Source organism: Nomascus leucogenys, chromosome 6 (genome assembly GCF_006542625.1).
Source record: "Nomascus leucogenys isolate Asia chromosome 6, Asia_NLE_v1, whole genome shotgun sequence".
NCBI classification, from domain to species: domain Eukaryota; kingdom Metazoa; phylum Chordata; class Mammalia; order Primates; family Hylobatidae; genus Nomascus; species Nomascus leucogenys.
In genome coordinates this window covers 50,942,333-50,963,677 of record NC_044386.1, presented here as the reverse complement: position 1 = coordinate 50,963,677, position 21,345 = coordinate 50,942,333, and the positions used below count along the sequence as shown (strand labels likewise).

Below are 21,345 nucleotides of genomic sequence, written 5' to 3'. Positions count from 1 at the left end.
AGTTATACAATATTTCTTGGCAGAATATAAATATTGATATATAAAAATCAGAGGGATCAGCCAGGAGCCGTGGCTCACACCTGTAATCCCAGCACTTTGGGAGGCCAAGGTGGGCAGATCACGAGGTCAAGAGATCAAGACCATCCTTGCCAACATGGTGAAACCCCGTCTCTACTAAAAATACAAAAATTAGCTGGGCAAGGTGGTGCACGCCTATAGTCCCAGCTACTCAGGAAGCTGAGGCAGGAGAATCACTTGAACCCAGGAAGCGGGTTCAAGTCACCAGGAGGCCTGGCGACAGAGTGAGACTTCGTCTCAAAAAAAAAAAAAAAAATCAAAGGGATCACTCACTTCTAGTTATAAAATTATTTGAATCAATATCAATGATTATTAAGAAATGAATACAGCTTAAAAATGTAATGTTTAAGTCTACAATAAAATAGTCTTGGCCAGGCAGAGTGGCTCATGTCTATAATCCCAGCACTTTGGGAGGCTGAGGCAGGAGGATTGCTTGAGCCCAGGAGTTCAAGACCAGCCTGGGCAACATGGTGAAATCCTGTCTCTACAAAAAATACAAAAATTAGCTGGGTGTGGTGGTGTGTGCCTGTGGTCCCAGCTACTAGGGAGGCTGAGGTGGGAGGATTGCTTGAGCCTGGGAAGGGGAGGTTGCAGTGAGCGGAGATCATGCAGCTGCACTCCAGCCTGGGTGACAGAGTGAGACCCGGTCTCAAAAAAAAAAAAAAAAAAAAGGCTGGGCACGGTGGCTCACACCTGTAATCCCAGCACTTTGGGAGGCCGAGGCGGGCAGATCACAAGGTCAGGAGACCAAGATCATCCTGGCTAACATGGTGAAACCCCGTCTCTACTAAAAATACAAAAAAAAATTAGCCAGGCGTGGTGGCGAGTGCCTGTAGTCCCAGCTACTGAGAATGGCGTGAACCCGGGAGGCAGAGCTTGCAGTGAGCAGAGATGGTGCCACTGCATTCCAGCCTGGGCAACAGAGCAAGACTCCGTCTCAAAAAAAAAAAAAAAAAAAGTCAAATTTACATTAAAATTTCAATTTTGGAAAAAGATTCTATCCATGTCAGAGAAATTGTGCCCAAAATAATTGTGTATGAACATAGTTATTACTAGCAGAGTATAATTTTCCTGGATCAGTGGATGGAAAGATTAAACTATGAACCATATGTATGTGATTTACAAAGTCTTCGTGGAGTTGGATTCTAGTCGAAATGGGGAAGCACATGGACCTTCTCTTTCGGACCTTGTGTCCTCCTCTAATTGGGAGGGTTTATATGTTCCAATTCCTCGTGAAGCCTCTCAGCTGCCCAAGGTCTCTCTGTGAAATTTTTGGCTCCCACAATACTTTCATCTTTGTTATCTTCACTTTGAAAGTGTAGATAATTTTGATAATCTTTTCAAAATTTACCTGCCATATGTTTAATTCCCTCTCATTATTAATAGGCTGCCTGGTTTGGGAAAATAGTTAAATGCTAAGACAGAAGGTTGTCCCAGAGATGCTACCTTTTTTTTCTTCTTTTCTTTTCCAAGACTGGTTTTGCTGTGTTGCTCAGGCTGATCTCAAACTCCTGGTCTCAAGAGAAGATGCTACATTTTAATAGGAAGGAATGAATTTTTAATGGTGGCATAAGTCAGAGGAAGAGATTTGGAGACATAGGGATCTTAAATGACCTTGTCTGTCAGTCTACCTGATCTTGCTACTAAATAGAATAACAAATTTATTGCGAAAAATAAATTAATTGTGGGAATAGAGCCAGATTATCTCAAAGGCAACATATGTTAGTGAATCAGAGTCATTGCCAGTTTCGGCTTTTGTGTATAGTAAGGGCATAGGAACCCAATCAGGATGGAAGGGCAGGCTTGAAGGTGCGTTTATGTGGTAATTTACAACAAAATTGATAAAAGTGTTCCCTGTCTCCATTAAAGAATGGGGGGGATTGCTGGTGGAGATTATTGAAGGGTACTAAACCACTCCTTAATTTTCCCTCCTTGGTGTCAGCTACATTAGCAGTCAGGTAACATACATTGAGCACCTACTGTGTATATTTAATCTTTTTGTAACATAAGTATGAAATTTTTTCATATACAAGGTTCTATGAAAATTTTGTGTTTATCCATATTGAAACATGAGTTGGAACAACAGAAATCATCAATATAATCTGCTAATCATATTTCACACTTTTCTCATAAAAAGAAGAAAATACAAGTCACTTGATCTTTCCCATATAGTCCAATTATGAAACAATGAAAAAGTCTACTTATGAATTTTCCCATAATCTAAATTATCACACTCCTAGACAGAGATATGTAAACAAGCTCATCCAGTCATCCCATTTTTCTCCATTCATATACAGTACACAGACACTCCATTACATTCTGAAATACGCTCACCTATCTACAGAGGTACTATGTAATCATAGAAATACTTACCCAGTTCACATACTATTCTGACCCACAGAGAGGACACACATTCACACTTACTATATGTTTACATACCTAATATACTCACACCTCTGTGACAAAACTTTTTAACAGTTTTGTTATAATTTGTTATATAAATGTAGGACAAACAACCAGAATGGCATCGCCCTTTCATACATTTCTATCACAAAAAGAACCATTAAAAGTGATTTATACATTGTACCTCTGCATTTGGCAGATTATAGAATGACATACTGGGAGATTTAGAATTTTAAAATATTACAGAGATAAGATTATAAACTCCCAGTAACTATATAAAGAATCTCATCATCTAGTTAAAATTTCAGAAATCTTCCGCAAGATTTCTCACAGCTATTTAAAAAGCAAATTCAGATTGAAGAGAATGTTGTCTCATGACTGGGTAAAGTAGTGTTTCTTTCTTCAGGGGCAGTCTGTGACCACCAGCATGAGAGTCACCATGAGCATTTAAAAATGCTTCTTGGGACTGGATGCAGTGGCTCACGCCTATAATCCCAGCACTTTGGGAGGCCGAGGTGGGCGGATCACCTGAGGTTGGGAGTTCGATGGAGAAACCTCATCTCTACTAAAAGTACAAAATTTGCCGGGCTTCGTGGCGCATGCCTATAATTCCAGCTACTTGGGAAGGCTGAGGCAGGAGAATCGCTTGAACCTGGGAGGTGGAGGTTGCGGTGAGCCAAGATCGCGCCATTGCATTCCAGCCTGGGCAGCAAGAGCAAAACTCTGTCTCAAAAAAAAAAAAAAAAAAAAAAAAAGCTATGTTACATAGACCAACACTATTTTAACCCCAATAGAAAAACTCCAGGTTTTCCAAATTGGCTGAGTGATCCCTGCTGCCTCCAAACTCCTTCATGGAGGTGGCAGTGAGTCTGATCTCTCTTCTGAAACACTTTCAAAGGTGCGTCCAGTCAATCAGCAGCGAACACAGCTTTCTATGGGTTGGTGAGAGACTAGGGGATCCTATGCATTTGTTTAGCCCTGAGTTTACAAGCTTTTGTTTTGGGCCTACACTGGGTGTTGTTGTGCTGTTTATTCAAGCCATGTATTGCTTGATAACATGGAAGTTTGAAAAACCACCAGGCATGTATTATTTAATATATTTGCCAATGATTTGGAAGAATTAAACACTCCATAAAAACATCACATTTCTATTCCCATAGATGACCTCATATTCCTTGTTAGTTAGGAGTCACATAAAGGAGAATAAATTGCAGAAATTTTTTTTAGAATTTTTTTCTCTTTTTAAAGATAAGATCTTGCTGTGTTGCCCAGGCTGGAATGCAGTGATGCAATCATGCAGCCTCAATCTCTTAGGCTCAAGCAGTCCTCCCACCCCAGCCTCCCATGTAGCTGGGACTACAGGCATGAGCCACTCCATACAACTTATTATTATTATTATTATTACCATTAAGACAGGGTCTCACTATGTTGCCCAGGCTGGTCTCAAACTCTTGGCTTCAAGATATTATACTGATTTGGCTTCTCAAAGTGCTGGGATTACAGGTGTAAACCACTGTGCCCAGCCATATTTTTTTTAGAATTTTGACTTGAAGTATCTTCTTTAAATTATGTGCTTCCTTTAAAATATTACTACAGCTAAAACTTAACAGCTATTTTTTGTAAATCTATAGAAAATACTTAAGTATGTGTGTTGATGTTATGATCTCAATTCAATATATTTATAGCTCAACAGTTCCTATGGTTGTTGAATGGGATTCTCTTTTTGCCAGTTAATGTTAATATGACAAAATTGCAGAGACAATTCATAATAAGTTTATTTTTATTTTTATTTCAATAGTTTTGGGGGTACAGGTGGTTTTCAGTTACCTGGATAAGTTATTTAGCAGTGATTTCTGAGATTCTGGTGCACCCATCACCTGAGCAGTGTAAGCTATGCCCAAAAGACTACTATATGTAGTCTTTTATCCCTCTCCTCCCTCTCCATTCTCCTCCCAAGTTTCCAGAGTCTGTTATATCATTCTTATGCCTTTACATCCTCATAGTTTAGTTCCCACTTATAAATGAGAACATAGGATATTTGGTTTTTCATTTCTGAGTTTCTTAGAATAATGGCCTCCAGCTCCAACCAAGTTGCTGCGAAAGACATTATTTCATTCCTTTTTATGGCTGAGTTCATAAAAAGATTAAGTAAGACTGGCCAGGCACAGTGGCTCACGCCTGTAATCCCAGCACTTTGGGAGGTTGAGGCAGGCTGATTGCTTGAAGTCAGGAGTTTGAGACCAGCCTGGCCAACATGGTGAAAACCCATCTCTACTAAAAATACAAAAAAGTAGCCGGGCGTGGTGGCACATGCCTGTAGTCCTAGCTACTCAGGAGGCTGAGGCAGGAGAATCACTTGAACCTGGGAGGCAAAGGTGAAGGCTCCACTTCACTCTAGCCTGGGTGACAGAGCAAGACTCCATCTCAACAACAACAACAACAACAACAACAACAACAAAAAGAAGATTAAGTAAGTCTTTGCTGACCTCCATCAGTAGGTAAAAATTTTGTGTGATAGGCTCAAACGCTGAAAACTTTCCCTTGTTGGGATAAAACCATGTGCATCTCCATTTCTAATACTGTATCCTAAGTATCACAACTGTGAGAAAAATCTACTAAAAGCAGGGAAGGTTCAGAAGAAGACAAAGTAATCAGTGAAATGGGGAACCCCTCAATAACATACTAACCAGATTAAAACTCTAATTAGGTTAAATGAAACAAACAAGGGCAGAGAGAAGACCTAACTGTAAAATTAAGAAGGGATAAAAAGTAAACAGAGTTGTTCATTAACTCATGAAATCATAGAATGAGAGGGCATCTCTTACCTTATTGAGGTAAGTTTAGTCCAATTAGAGAGAAGTATAACTTCATATTAAAAAGTAAAACTCAGGCCAGGTGTGGTAGCTCATGCCTTTAATCCCAGCACTTTGGGAGGCCAGAGTGGTTGGATTACCTGAGGTCAGGAGTTCGAGACCAGCCTGACCAATATGGTGAAACCCTGTCTCTACTAAAAATACAAAAAAAAATTAGCTGGGGGTGGTGGCATGTGCCTGTAGTCCCAGCAACTCAGGAGGCTGAGACAGGAGAATTGCTTGAACCTGGGAGGCGGAGGTTGCAGTGAGACGAGATTGCCCACTGCACTCCAGCCTAGGCAAAAGAGCAGGACTACATCTCAAAAAATAAAAATAAATAAATAAAACTCAGCCAATGTGGTGGCTCACACCTGTAATCCCAGCATTTTTGGAAGCCAAGGCAGGAGGACTGCTTGAGCCCAGGAGTATTCAAGACCAGCGTGGGCAACATAGTGAGTTTCTACCAAAAAAAATTTTTTTTTTTTAATTAGTCTGGCGTGGTAGTGCACGCCTATAGTCCCAGCTACTTGGGTGGCTGAGGTGGGAAGATTGCTTGAGCCCAGGAGATCAAGGCTGCAGTGAACTGTGATTGTGCCACTACACTCCAGTCTGGGTGACACAACAAAACCCTGTCTCAAAAATATAAATAAATAAAAATCAATAAAATTTGTCCAGGTGTGGTGGCTCACGCCTGTAATCCCAGCATTTTGGGAGGCCGAGGTGGGTGGATTATCTGAGGTCAGGAATTTAAGAGCAGCCTGGCCAACATGGTGAAACCCCATCTCTACTAAAACTACAAAAATTAGTCAGGTGTGGTGGTGCTCACCTGTAATCCCAGCTACTTGGGAGGCTGAGGCATGAGAAGTGCTTGAACCTGGGAGGCAGAGGTTGCAGTGAGCCGAGATGGAGCCACTGTACTGCAGCCTGGTTGGCAGAGCAAGACTCTGTCTCAAAATAAATAAATAAATAAAAATAAATAAATAAAATTCATATGACCCTAGGTGGGGAATTAATCAATTTTTTTTATAAGTTAAGATAAACCAGTTGCTGATAGAGTCCTAGTGAAGTGCAAAGAGTGGTAAGTACCTAAATTTTGATGTTGATATCTAGGAGGACAGCCAAGACTTGCCACCATTTTGTCTGGTGATGCATCCTCTAGAGATAAAGTGTTTAATGGGCTATGCAACTGGTCCAATATGGTGTTAAAGCAAAATAAGCAGAAGGCCATTAGCCTGGGGTTGTTTCTGTACCCAGAAACCTTACACAAGCAAACCAAAACTTAATTTAGAGGCATTCCTTGTAACTGATTAAAAATTTTTATCGACTTTCTCTCAACTCTGTAGAATGCAGTGGAGATGCATAGAAAAAGTCTGAGACTATTTACACCTACTTTCTAACAACGATTATCTCATCTTCCTTTCTCTTTTCTTCTTTTTTCCTAATTCCCTTACTTCCTGACCTTTCTTACTTTTCCCCTCTTCCCTCTGTCACCATTTTCTTGCTAATGTAAACTTAGTTTACCATTGCCTGAAGTCAGGAGTAAAGCCCAAATATTAAAAAAAAAAAAAAAAAAAAAAAAAAAAGCTGGAAGAGGCCTGCTATAGTGCTCACAGCTGTGATCTCAGGGCTTTGGGAGGCCGAGGTGGGAGGATCACTTGAGGCCAAGAGTTCAAGGCTGCAGTGAGGTCTGATTGTGCCATTGCACTACAGCCTGGGTGATAGAGAGAGACCCGGTCTCTGGAAAATAAAATCTGGAAGAGAATTGAAAAAAATTACTTGTGGGGCCAGGCGCAGTGGCTCACGCCTGTAATCCTAGCACTTTGGGAAGCCAAGGCAGGTGGATCACCTGAGGTCAGAAGTTCGAGACCAGCCTGGCCAACACATCTCTACTAAAAATACAAAAATTAGCCAGGTGTGATGGGGTGAGCCTGTAATCCCAGCTACTTAGGAGGCTGAGACAGGAGAATCGCTTGAGCCCGGGAGGTGGAGGTTGCAGTGAGCTGAGATCGCACCACTGCACTCCAGCCTAGGCAAAAAGAGTGAGACTCTGTCTCAAAAAAAAAAAAGAAAAAAATTACTTATGAGTGTATTATCTTTAGCTATTCATATGCATTGTCAAATCTCTGGGTCTTTAAATTCTAGCAAATGTTCCTCTTTTTCATAATGCTAATATCTTACATGTCTGAACCAGAGTTTTTTTTTTTTTTAGATTGTTGGACAATCGCAAGGGAGAAACTTTCTCTCCCACTTTTGATGTTTCTTCCTTTTGGAGGGAATGTAATTAGTGTAACTCCTGACCTTTCTGCACCTCTTTATTAGCTCTTCCCAGGGAAGTCATTTATTTGATGGGTAAATTTGAGATGTAAATACTTGAGCATGTATGCTCTGCTTAGCTTTTCTTCATCCTCTGGGAAACTGATTAAATTTAAACACACACACACACACACACACACACACACACCCCAAGCCATGCTTCAGCCAATCATAGAGCCAACTACCAGCCAATGACCAAAAAGCCAGCCAGCTGTTAGTTATATAACTAGGGACTTTCACTGGATCATACCTAAGAAAGGCAAATGCCTAGCTGTAGCCAATGAAGTAACTTCTTTACTTTTGCCTCCATGTTCAGCCTATAAGCATGCTGCTGCTCATGCTGTTAAAGTGGAGCTCTCTAAAGTTTTTTTTTTTTTTTTTGAGACAAAGTCTTGTGCTGTCACCCAGGCTGGAGGGCAGTGGCATGATCACACCTCACTGCAGGCTACAAGTAACTGGGACTACAGGCATGCACCACCATGCTGGGCTATTTTTTTTTTTTTTTTTTTTTTTTTTTTTTGAGACGGAGTCTCGCTCTGTCGCCCAGGCTGGAGTGCAGTGGCGCAATCTCGGCTCACTGCAAGCTCCGCCTCCCGGGTTCACGCCATTCTCCTGCCTCAGCCTCTCCGAGTAGCTGGGACTACAGGCGCCCGCCACCACGCCCGGCTAATTTTTTTTGTATTTTTAGTAGAGACAGGGTTTCACCGTGGGCTCGATCTCCTGACCTTGTGATCCGCCTGCCTCGGCCTCCCAAAGTGCTGGGATTACAAGCATGAGCCACCGCGCCCGGCCTATTTTTTTTTTTTTTTAACTTTTTGGTAGAGACAAGGTCTCACCATGTTGCCTAGGCTCGTTTTGAATTCCTAGGCTCAAGCGATCCTCCCACCTCAGTTTCCTAAAGTATTAGAGTTACAGGCATGAGCCACTGCACCCAGCCTTGAACTTATTCCAATTTTGAGTGCTGCCTCATTCATGAATCCTTTATTGCTCAAATAAATTGTTAAATTTATTTTATGTGAAGCCTTTACCAGTGGTAATCATTGTCTTTAGGCAATAAAAAACAGATGGATAGAAAAGAATAAATGCTTAGTAAAGAAACCACAGGATACTTATGCTTTGGCTAAAAAAAAAAATTGGAATGAAAATTTTTATACAATGTTGCTAATTGTATCATATGAATAAAAGCTACGATTTTTAAATAAATTATTAACATTATTCACTTCTTGCATTATTCTGGATACACATATTTTAGTGACCTACAAAGCCCTATGTAATCTGTGCTCCATTCCCTTCCCACCCCTCTGAGATCATCTCTTATCATGATCCCACTCATTCACTCTATGCCAGCCATATGGCCTCCTTGCTGTTCCTCCAGCACACCCACCTTTTCCTGCCTCACTGCCTTCACCTGTGCTGCTCCCACTGCCTGGTTGCTCTTCTCCCACATGTATCCATGGTTTGTTCCCTCTCTTCACCAAAGGCTCTATGGAAATGTCACTTTCACAGGGAGTCCTTCCCTGACTATCCCATTACAAATACCACTGTTGCCTTGCCCAGTGCTGACGGCCCTGTGCCTGTCCCCGGTTTGAGGCTTGGTCCTCTTTGCCCGTGTCCATCATTCTGTGCAGAAGCACTGCCAGAATGTCTCATTAACTACTCTATGAAGTTGCTGACGTTGGTTTGGCTGCCTGGGGATGCAAGGCCCTGGACTCTGAGGAGAACAAGAAGCCATGCCTGATGCACGTATAGGAGCTGTACTCAGCCTCCAAGCCACTGAAGGGTGCCCACATCACCGGCTGCCTGCACATGACTGTGGAGACAGTCGTCCTCACTGAGACCCTCCTTGTCCTGGGTGCTGAAGTGCAGTGGTCCAGCTGCAACATCTTCTCCACCCAGGACCATGCAGCAGCTGCCATTACCAAGGCTGGGATTCCAGTGAACGCCTGGAAGGGAGAAACAGAGAAGTACCTTTGGTGCACCAAGCAGACACTGTACTTCAAGGACAAGCTCCTCAGCATGATTTTGGACATCACTGGGAACCTCACCAACCTCACCCACACTAAGTACCCACAACTCCTGTTGGGCATCAGAGACATCTCCGAGGAGACCATGACTGAGGTCCACAACCTATACAAGATGATGGCCAATGGGATCCTGAAGGTGTCCGCCATCAGTATTAATGATTCTGTCACCAAGAGCAAGTTTGACAACCTCTATGGCTGCCACCAGTCCCTCCTAAGATGGCATCAAGTAGGCCATAGGTGTGATGATTGCCAGCAAGGTAGCTGTGGTAGCGGGCTATGGTGATGTGGGCAAGGGCTGTGCCCAGGCCCTGCAGGGTTTCGGGGCTCACGTCATTATCACCGAGATCGACCCCATCAATGCACTGCAGGCTGCCATGCAGGGCTATGAGGGGACCACCATGGACAAGGCCTGTCAGGAGGGCAACATCTTTGTCACCACCACAGGCTGTGTTGACATCATCCTTGGCTAGCTGCCCAACAGGCACTTTGAACAGATGAAGGATGATGCCATCGTGTGTAACACTGGACACTCTGATGTGAAAATCGATGTCAGGTGGCTCAACAAGAATACTATGAAGAAGGTGAACATCAAGCCCCAGATGGACCAGTACTGGCTAAAGAATGGGCGTGGCACCATCCTGCTGGCTGAGTGTCAGCTGGTCTACCTGGGTTGTGCTATGGACCAACCCAGCTTTGTGATGAGTAACTCCTTCACCAACCATGTGATGGTGCAGATTGAGCTGTGGACCCACTCAGACAAGTATCCCATTGAGGTTCACTTCCAGCTGGATGAGGCAGTGGCTGAAGCCCATCTGGGCAAGGTGAACATGAAACTGACCAAGCAGACTGAGAAGCAGGCCCAGTACCTGGGCATGTCCTGTGATAGTCCCTTCAAGCTGGATCACTACCACTACTGAGAGCCAGGCCTGTCCTTCACCTTCCAGCTGTTGTCCTTGCCCAGGCCCCGCCTCTCCTCCCTAAGAGCAAATGGCACCAACTTTGTGATTGGCTTACCAGTGTTCCCCATCGACTCCCTGGGGCTGGTCACTCAGTTTTCGGCCTGTGCTGCATCCCTCATGCTTTTCCAAGTGTGGCAAAGGGAATTGATAGGACCCTCCTCAAGCCCTGATCATGATGGAGGTACAAGAGAGGCAGCCACAGGGAACCATGAGCTCAGTGGTCTTGGAACTGCTCACTAAGTCAGTCCTTCCTTAGCCTGGAAGTTGGTAGTGGAGTCACAAAACCCATGTATTAATACTTTACCATCTAGGCCTTCACCTGGTCTGTGGACTTATACCTGTGTGCCTGGTTTACAGGCTCAGTGGTTCCTCAGCCCACGACAGACGAGAAGGAGCTATACTGAAGGGCAAGGAGGAACTGTTTGAATTTTGCTGAGAGCCTGGCTTAGTGCTGGGCCTTCTCTTAAACCTCGTAACAACGAGGTTGGTACTTTTAGTCCTTGTTTTACAGGAGTTAGAATAGACTGTTAAGGCACAACTGAGGAAAGACAGAGAAGTAACAGCCAGAGGTTGAGAGGGGCCATTAAAACATAAAAGCATAGATCTGCCACCACTTTATAACAAGATGGTTTCTATCGCATCCCCAGATAATAATTTGGCTTATGTTTATATAATGTTTAAAGAAAGCAATAAGGTGGGTACATAAAAATCTTAGTGCCAAAACACACACACACACACACACACACACACACACACAATAACTGTTGGCCAGGCACAGTGGCTCACACCTGTAATCCCAGCACTTTGGGAGGCCTAGGCAGGAGGATCACTTCAGCCAGGAGTTCAAGACCAGCCTGGATGACAAGGTGAAACCCCATCTCTACAAAAAATACAAAAATTAGTTGGGGATAGTGGTGCATGCCTGTAGTCCCAGCTACTAGAGAGGCTGACGTGGGACGGTCACTTGAGCCTGGGAGATTGAAGCTGCAATGAGCCATGAACATGCCACTGTACTCCAGCCTGGGCAACAGAGCAAGACCCTGTCTCAAAAACAACAACAACAACAAAACCCACAAACAAACAAAAACCACTGTCCTTGCTAGTCCTTTATCCTGTTTTACTTTTCTTCTGACACTTCTAGCACTTAACAACACTTGACATAATCTATGTGTATTTGCTTACTGTATGTCTCCTCAACTAGAATGTAAGTCAGCTCTGTGTTGAGCAGGAATTTTATATCGTGAATCTAAAACAATGCCTGGCATAGAACATGCATTCAGCAAGTACTTGTTAAATGAATGGAAGATGAACCCGATTTTCGACTACTGCTTATGCTGGATGGCATTTAAATTGAAGCTATGATCAAATACAGGCCATGCCTCTAAACAGCTGATGACCACTTAGATTCTAGGTGCCATAGATACTGCTGCCTGGTTTGTTACAATACACATTTTTTTTTCACTTTTACTCTGAACTATTGTTCATTACAGGGTGGTGGGTGAGGGGAAAAATACAGAATACATACCCTAGTCCAGTGCTGTCCATTAGAGCTTTCTCTAATAATGGAAACAGCCTATATCTGCTGGTCGATAAGGTAACCAATAGCTACCAGTGGCTGTTGAGCACCTGAAATATGGATATTTTGACTGAACTGAATTTTTAATTTTACAACTAGCTGTGGTTACTAGTTACTGTATTTAGCAGCCATGCTCAACAATCCTACAGGTCTATCTTAATTACTTTTATAGGAATGAAGAGTATTATAATTATTTCTCGATTATATATATTTGGTTTTAATTTCTACAGAGGAAGAGGACAACAAAGTTTTGCAAACTATTGTTCGTATAAGTTTGTAGTTGTTTAAGGGAAAGACTTCACAAAGAACAGAGCAGAGAGTAACACAATATCTGATTTCCAAAAAATTCAATCAAACTTTGATATGGATTTGGTCAAATCATTGCTAAATGGCCTCCTTAACATTATTATTAAACCGATTTATATAATGTGCTTTTTACTAGTCAAATATGTTGTTTTAAATCTTAATTATTTTTGATTATAAAAGTAATACACATTCAGTGTAACAAGTTCAAATAATCTCTCAGGTGGATAAAATACGGACGTCCACCACACTGTACCTACCAAAATGCCCATACCCCAAAGATGATTGCTGTTAAACATTTAGAGTGCCTTTCCTGACTGTTTTGTCTAAGCACCTTTAAAAACCAATACTTTTGGTTTTAAGTGATAGCTCTGAATCCCCTTTAGGCATAGAGTGTGGGAAATTATATTTCTGCAGCAAACTCAGGCTCTGCAACATCAAGTGTGGATTCACTGGAAGTTATTTGAAGTAACACTTAGAGATCATAGTAGCCAAAAAATGTTGGGAAATGAAAAAGGGGTTTTTACAAATTAATTATTATTATTTTTTTTTTCAAAGAGACAGGGTCTTCACTCAGTCACCCAGGATGGAGTTCAGTGGCAGAATTACAGCTCACTGAAACCTCAAACTCCTGGGCGCAACCAATGCTCCTGCCTCAGCCTCCCAAGTAGCTTGGACTACAGGCATGCACCAACTGTGCCAGGCTAATTTTTAAATATTTTGTAGGGATAGGGTCTTGCTATGTTGCCCAGGCTGATCTCAAACTCCTGACCTCAAGCAATCCACGCACCTCAGCCTCCCGTAGTGCTGGGATTACAGGAGTGAGCTCCCACACCCAGCTGAAAAAGGTTTTTGTGGAGGGAGTATGATCAGGAGAGAAATCATGGAATGTGCTCGAAAGAGATCTAAAGGGCCATGGAAGTTAAAAGTTTGAACTCTATAGAACAAAACATGAAGTATGGAAAGATTCTTTAAAAAACACTTGACTTTGAAACAAAATCCAAATTGTTCCCTTGATTTCATTCTTTGACATTACGTTCATTTTGGTTATCTTAGTCTTTTCTCAGAATTCCTCTTTAACAGAGAATTATCTAAAAGCCCCTGGCTAAGTTAATGCTTATGACTGTGGTCACAAACAGATGGCTTGGATTTTATTTGTTTTGCAGTGTTTGTAAATTTTTTTATGTATACTGTTGTTGTCAACTAACATAATCCGTATGTATATGGGATATATATACATACATTCCCTAAATTTAAAAACCAGTTTGGAGATTTTTCCCACACACAGAAAATCACAAAATTGGCAACACTCTGCCCCATTACCACATGGCAACAATGTAGACAGGCCATGAGCTCTCCACATGGCCCTAATCCCCACCACTCTTAAACAAACCTAATCAGTTGTATGCATATTATATGTGTATATTGCTGTGCTTCTCCTTCCTGCCTGACCCTTGAAGACCCCTGTCTCAGTCTCTCTCAACATGTCTGAAGGACTCGAGGGCAGGTGTCAAAGGTGAAGGCCCTCATCTGGATTTAATGTCCTGGACCTTGAAACAGCAGCTAGTGTTTTGAGCTCTAAGCTAACACTTTGGACTTTCTTTTTTGAGATGGAGTCTTGCTCTGTCACCCAGTCTGGAGTGCAGTGGCACCATCTCGGCTCACTGCAAGCTCTGCGTCCTGGGTTCACGCCATTCTCCTGCCTCAGCCTCCTGAGTAGCTGGGACTACAGGCGCCCTCCACCACGCCTGTCTAATTTTTTGTATTTTTAGTAGAGATGGGGTTTCACCATGTTAGCCAGGATAGTATCCGTCTCCTGACCTCGTGATCCGCCCGCCTTGGCCTCCCAAAGTGCTGGGATTACAGGCGTGAGCCACCATGCTTGGCTACACTTTGGACTTTCAGTCACGTTTTCTTTCCCCAATGAAATAGAAAAGTTTTATTTCAAAGAGGAAAAGGGTGCAACAGCTGCAACGTACATAAAACCTATTTAGTTTTAACTTGGGAGTGGGAATCAGGAAACCTGGGTTCTGTTTTTGACTTAGTTTGGATAAAGAAGGGTAGTTAAGCTGTCCTTATGTCTCTTACCAAATGGAGAAAATACTGCTGTAGTTCACAGCAATTTGGGGAGTTTTAGATTCTATGGAAAATGGAAATGCTATTTGTAACTTAGAATTTTTTTTTTGGAGAAGGAGTCTCGATCTGTTGCCCAGGCTGGAGTGCAGTGGCACAATCTCGGCTTACTGCAACCTCAACCTTCCAGGTTCAAGTGATTCACCTGCCTCAGCCTCCTCAGTAGCTGGGATTACAGGCACGCGCCACCACGCCCAGCTAATGTTTATATTTTTAGTAGAGACGAGGTTTCACCATTTTAGGCAGGCTGGTCTCAAACTCCTGACCTCAAGTGATCTGCCCACCTTGGCCTCCCAAAGTGCTGGGATTACAGGCATGAGCCACCGCACCTGGCCTAATTTTTAAATTTTTCTTTTGTAGAGATGAGGGTCTCCCTCTGTTGCTCAAGCTGGTCTCTGTCTCTTGGGATCAAGGGATCCTCCTGCCTCAGCCTCCCAAAGTGCTGGGATTACAGGCCTGGGCCACTGCAACTCGCCTTCATTACAAATTCATTGAACACACTTTCTTTATTTTATCCTTTTTTATTTTTAAAAAATTTTATTTCAGTAGTTTTGGAGGAACAGGTTGCATGGAAAAGTTCTTTAGTGGTCATGTCTGAGATTTTGGTGCACCCATCACCCGAACAGTGTACACTGTACCTAATGTGGCACACACTTTCACTTAAAGCATTTACTAGACCTCACTAGCCAGATTTCCCATCCCTGAGACACCTGGAGTGTTCCTGAGGACTTAGTGACTACTGCCTAAAGCTCCACCCAAGTCAATTTTATGTTTACAGGTAACCGGAGCATCCAATCACCTTTCTCTAAGAGAGTACAAAGATCAGCTCGCGAGAAAGTTCAGACCTCTCATTTTGTTTCTGTTAGACGGGGCCTTTGCCCAACCAGATGGAGTCTTGCTCTGCTTCCCAGGCTGGAGTGCAGTAGCGCGATCTCAGCTCATTGCAACCTTCGCTCCCCGGGTTTAAGCAATTCTCTGCCTCAGCCACTGGTGTTGCTGGGATTACAGGCGCACGCCACCACGCCAAGCTAATTTTTTGTATTAATAGAGACGGGGGTTTCACCCTGTTGGACAGGCTGGTCTCGCACTCCTGACCTCATGATTTGCCCGCCTCGGCCTCCCAAAGCGCTGGGATTACAGGCGTGAGCCACCGTGCCCGGCCTAGCCGGAGCCTTTTAAGTGACGTTGAAAATTGTACATAAAATATGTTTTAGGATAATACTTGTTTTTCGTTGACCAAAGACTTGGCTTCAGAGAATGTATGGCCAGAAATAGAGGGGCGTCAAGTTCCCTTTTAAGTTTTTTCTCATTTCCAATCAGAGGAGGAAAATAACGTAGTATAGGGACGCAAGAGCAACCTTGCTTCTTCCACAAGGCCCAGGCGCCGGGTTGCAACCCGGAAATGCACGGTGCAGTGCGGGGGGTAAGAGACCGGCCAACTATGTTGACCCGGCTCAGAGAAACCCCGCCCTTGCCGCCACCGCCCACCCATAACGTCCTCCTCGACCCTCCCTCGTCCCGCCGCGCGGCCCTCACCGAAAGGGGGAGGGCGGTGGAAGAGAGAGGAGTCAAGGGAGGGCACGCGAAGCCCCGCCCCTACCGTGACGTCTGGAGACGCGACGCGTCGCCTCGCAATGCAAATCGGGAAAAGGGGATGAGCTGGGCTGGCTTCCGTCCTGGTAGCCAAGGCTAATTCTCCCTCGAGTTCTTGGGAGATGGGCATTTGGCGAGAAGGCTGGCGTTAGTGAAGTGCGCCCGGCGTCACGGTGAGTGCGGGTCCTGGGCCCTGGCACCTGTTCTCTGGGAAGTCGACCGCTGTGAACCCCCTCTCCTTCCACCAGCTGCTGGTCACCCAGGAGACAAGCCCTGTCCGCGGAGAGGGGTGGGACAACTCCGAAAGGTAGAATCAGCTTGTGGAGAGGAAGGGCCCAACCTTGAGTCTTACGCCACCCACCTAGGATTGCCAAGCGAGTTTCGTGTGGTTTTTTGGTTTTAAAAGTTGGCTTTGACCATTCTTCCGTTCTCTTGGACACATACCTGACTTTGACCTCTTTCCTCTTGCTTCCGGTTTTTTGTTTTTTTTTTTTAATTCTCTGCAATCTGCCTACAATCCCAGGCCTTACTACAGCTCCTAAAACTGTTTCCCAGTTTCTCGTCTTCCCCAGTCACACTTGATTTTAGTGAAGTTTGAGTTTAAAGACCCTATAAGCTTGTCAGAGTTAAAACTATGACTTCCTCAAATAGAAGCTTTTTTTTTTTTTTTCCTAAAAAGTGCCTTCCATCCTAGAGTTGTGGGACAAGTTAATTTCACCGCCACTCCACCTTGGAAATTATCAGAATCCTTACTTGCAGTGATGTGCATTTATATATAAAGCTGCAGACCACCCTCCTGGGTTTATTTCTTGCCTCCAGTTCGTTCTGTGACCTTGAACAAGTCACTTAATCACTAACAAAAAATTTACCTGACATGGAGGTGTTGCAGAGCCTAAGGAATTTAGTGTTTGTTAAGAGACCTGAGGGCTTCAGATGAAAGGGATTTATAACTAAAGGATGTTACCTTTTCTCAATCTGCAAAGCATCCTTAGTTTTGTAAATATCTTGCTGCAGCCATTAAAAATGCCAAGTGGTATTTGTTAAGGAAGTATTCCTGTTTTAGGCTTGCTCTGCTGCGGCTTTGCTATGTAAGCAGATTTTGCATTTCAGCCGATTCTGTTTAAGATTCGTTGGTGAATGTCATTCATGATGGATTTGGGTAGTTTCTCCTTACAACATATCCCTGGACCATTAAGCATATCTGGAAGGTGATATCGGTTGTGTTATGTCTTTATCATGTTGATATGGCTGCCTTGAAATATGTATTCCTTTTCTTGTGACACATTGGATGCATCTTTAATATTAGATAGTGAAGACCCTGCAGTAGTAAAAAAAAAAAAAAAAATACACCTGTCATTAATGAAATTTTGCACATAGACATCTGTTTTTTTTTAGAAAACAATGTATAAGAAAAACTAACAAAAATGTTTTAAAGGTGCCTTTTTTAGCATTTCATTTTTTAATATATTTACTTGGACTTTAATCTTTATGGGCATTTGTTTATTAATGTGGACGTGGCTGGGCGCAGTGGCTCACGTCTGTAATCCCAGCACTTTGGGAGGCCGAGGTGGGCGGATCACTGAGGTCAGGAGTTCAAGATCAGCCTGGCCAACATGGCGAAACCCGGTCTCTACTAAAAATACAAAATTAGCTGGGCATGGTGGCGTACGCCTGTAATCCCAGCTATTCTGGAGGCTGAGGCAGGAGAATCGCTTGAACCTGGAAGGCGGAGGTTGCAGTGAGCCGAGATTGCGCCATTGCACTCCAGCCTGGGTGACAAGAGCAAAACTCCGTCTCAAAAAATAAAAAAAAGTGTGAACATAATGGAAAATAATCAAAGTGACTTTTGGGTAAGATAGTTGGAAAATAAAGCCAGTACATTAAATTTTTTCATAAGTCTAGCACTATATTATGAACTTTTCTACACGAAAATGCACTTATATTTATGGAAGTGAAAGTAAAAAATGTCTTCAAGTATGTGTTGCTAATAAAATTAGATATAATTAAGGAAACATTTAAAAAATACCTTGTTGTTGTCCCAGTTACCTATTGTTGCATAACAAATCACTCCAAAACACAGTGGCTTAAAACTATAATTTAGTATCTCCTGTTTCTCTAGCCTGCCTGGACTTAGCTAAGTGGTTTTCACCTAGAGTTTAATGCGTTCATATTCAGATCAGCAGCTGAGTTTGGAGTCAACCGAGAGCTCAGCTGGTCTAGACATCCAAAATGGCTAATTCATGTGAAGGCATTTGATGTTGGCTAGGTGTTCAGCTGGAAATGTCAACTGGAATGCCCACACATAGCCTCTTCACGTGACTTGAACTTTTGACTTGAACAGTATGGCGGCTAGGTTCCAAGAATACATGTTTGAGGCGTCAGGAAGTAGAAGCTGCCAGTCTCCCAAAAAACCTGAGCCCAGAAATTGTCACAACATTACTTCCAACATACTCTGTTGGTTAGAGCAAAGACCAGCATACAACCCTCACCTTTGAAGGGAAAAATGTCAGAGAATTTGTGGCCATGCTTTGCCTACTATAATTTTGATGACAAAGTTGTATTGGACTCTTGTTTGCATTTATATAGCAGATGAAGAATCAGGTACATTTCCAATTTCCAATTTCTTTTCTCTCTTTCTTTTTTTTTTTTTTGAGATGGAGTCTTGCTCTGTTGCCAGCCTGGAGTGCAGTGTACGATCTCAGCTCACTGCAACCTCTGCCTCCTGGGTTCACGCCATTCTCCTGCCTCAGCCTCCCGAGTAGCATGTCACCACGCCCAGCTAATTTTTGTATTTTTAGTAGAGGCAGGGTTTCACCATGTTGGCTAGGATGGTCTCGATCTCTTGACCTGTGACCCACCTGCCTCAACCTCCCAAAGTGCTGGGATTACAGGCGTGAGCCACCGTGCCCGACCCATTTCCAATTTCTTTAGCCATAATGCTTTATGTTTTAATGGCATATTACAGTTTTCAAAGCATGTTTTTGTATATTTTTTCACTTGATACCTGTGGTCACCCTATAGAAGCAGACAAATCATTCCTATTTCATTTTGCAGATGAAAGTAAACTGAAGAGCGGTGGTGGTGGTATTGGGAGCGATTTATGGAATTTGTTCAAAGTCATATGATTAATAAGTGGAAAGTAAGGCCTGCAACAGTTCCCTAATATTAAATTTATTAGTACTGAATGATGAAATATTATATTAAACTTATTTGGAATTCTACACTTATAGCCGTACTAATTTTTTTTTTTTTTTTTTTTTGAGACGGAGTCTTGCTCTGTCTTCTAGGCTGGTGTGCAGTGGTGTGTTCTCGGCTCACTGCGATGTCCGCCTCCTGGGTTTAAGCAATTCTGCTTCAGCCTCCTGAGTAGCTGGGACTATAGGCACCTGCCACCATGCCTGGCTAATTTTTGTATTTCGGTAGAGATGGGGTTTTGCCATGTTGGCCAGGCTGGTCTTGAACTCCTGACCTCAGGTGATCTGCCGGCCTCAGCCTCCCAAAGTGCTGGGATTACAGCTGTGAGCCACCGCACCCAGCCCTTTTTTTTTTTTTTTTTGAACTGAGACAAGGTCTTGCTCTGTCACCCAGGCTGGACTGCAGTGGCATGACCTTGGCTCACTGTAACCTCTGCTTCCTGGGCTCAAGTGATCCTCCCGCCTCAGCCTCCCAAGTAGCTAGGACTGCAGGCACACGCCACCATACCTGACTAATACCATACTAATTCAAGTAAAACAGTTCTCACGTATAGTGAATAAGGCTTAACTAAGCCTTGTCTCTTTTGACTAACACATTACAATTTAGTTTTTTGTTTGTTTGTTTTTGAGACAGAGTCTTGCTCTATCACCCAGGCTGGATGCAGTGGCACGATCTCAGCTCACTGCACCCTCCGTCTCACGGGTTCAAGCAATTCTCCTGCCTCAGCCTCCCAAGTAGCTGGGACCACAGGCACACGCCGCCACGCCCAGCTAATTTTTTGTGTTTTAGTAGAGATGGGGTTTCACTGTGTTGCCCAGGCTGGTTGCGGACTCCTGAGCTCAGGCAATCCGCCTACCTCAGCCTCCCAAAGTGCTGGGATTACAGGCATTAGCCACCACGCCCGGCCTACAATTTAGTTTTTAATAATACAGCAGTCTTCCCCTTATCTGCACGGGATATGTTTCGAGACCTCCAATGAATGCCTGAAACCACAGATAGTACTGAACCCTATATATACTATGTTTTCCCTATATATACATTTTTATGATAAAGTTTAACTTAAAAATTAGAAACAAGAGATTAACAATAACTAATAATAAAATAGAATAATTGCAACAATATAGTATAATAAAAGTTATGCCCTGTGGCCATAACTTGTGCAACTTGAGGTGTGACAGCAAAACTAGCACAAATTTCTTTTTCCTTCATAATTTTGCAGATAAAAGATCTTACCGTAGATGTTAGCAACCTCAGCATGAGTTTTTTTTTTTTTTTTTTTTCTTATTAAGTTGAGAACTTTCACCTTTTCGCTTAAAGGAAGCAGTTTACAGCTTCTCTTTGGCATATGTGAATCTCTGCTCTTACACTTTGAAGCCGTGATTAAGTAAAATGAGGGTTACTTGAACACAAGCACTGTAATACTGCTATAGTCAGTCTGGTAACTGAGACAGCCACTTAGTGATTAACAGGCAGGTAGCATCTACAGTGTGGATACACTGGACAAAGGAATGATTCATGTCACAGACTGGGCGAAGTGAGGTGGTGCACAATTTAAAACTTACGAATTGTTTATTTCTGGAATTTTTTATTTAATATTCTTGGACTGTGGTTGACTGCAAGTAGCTGAAACCACGGAAAGCGAAACTGTGGATAAGACCACAGAAAGCGAAACTGTGGATAAGGGGGGACTACTGCACTAAATTCTGAAACTTCAATAATGATGTGAACCCACATGTGTTTTTAATAGAGTAAAATGAAATAATTACACATTATAATACCAATTTCAGAACAAAAGTTATGGGCATAAGCATCCTGGAGGTGTTATTTTAATTTCTCAATTACAGAGTTTTAAAAATGAAAATGATTTTTTAAAATTTGGTAGGTTGAATGATTTAAGATGCTGATTTCAGCTGGAA

The 21,345-nt window shown here is 42.9% G+C and overlaps 1 protein-coding gene and 1 pseudogene across 3 annotated transcripts in view; both read left to right on the top strand.

The window, feature by feature from the left end:
• Window positions 1–9,287: 9,287 nt before the first annotated feature.
• On the top strand, window positions 9,288–10,587 carry LOC100593001 (annotated as a pseudogene).
• Window positions 10,588–16,269: 5,682 nt separating this feature from the next.
• Window positions 16,270–21,345, top strand: part of USP8 (ubiquitin specific peptidase 8) — a 75,716-nt gene continuing 70,640 nt past the window's right edge. The window contains exon 1 of one of the 3 annotated variants that reach the window (XM_030814104.1): window positions 16,270–16,407. The gene's annotated coding sequence lies outside the window, so the exon portion shown is untranslated. The remainder of the gene's footprint in view (window positions 16,408–21,345) is intronic. The other 2 variants (XM_003266915.4, XM_030814103.1) reach the window with 2 other exon arrangements.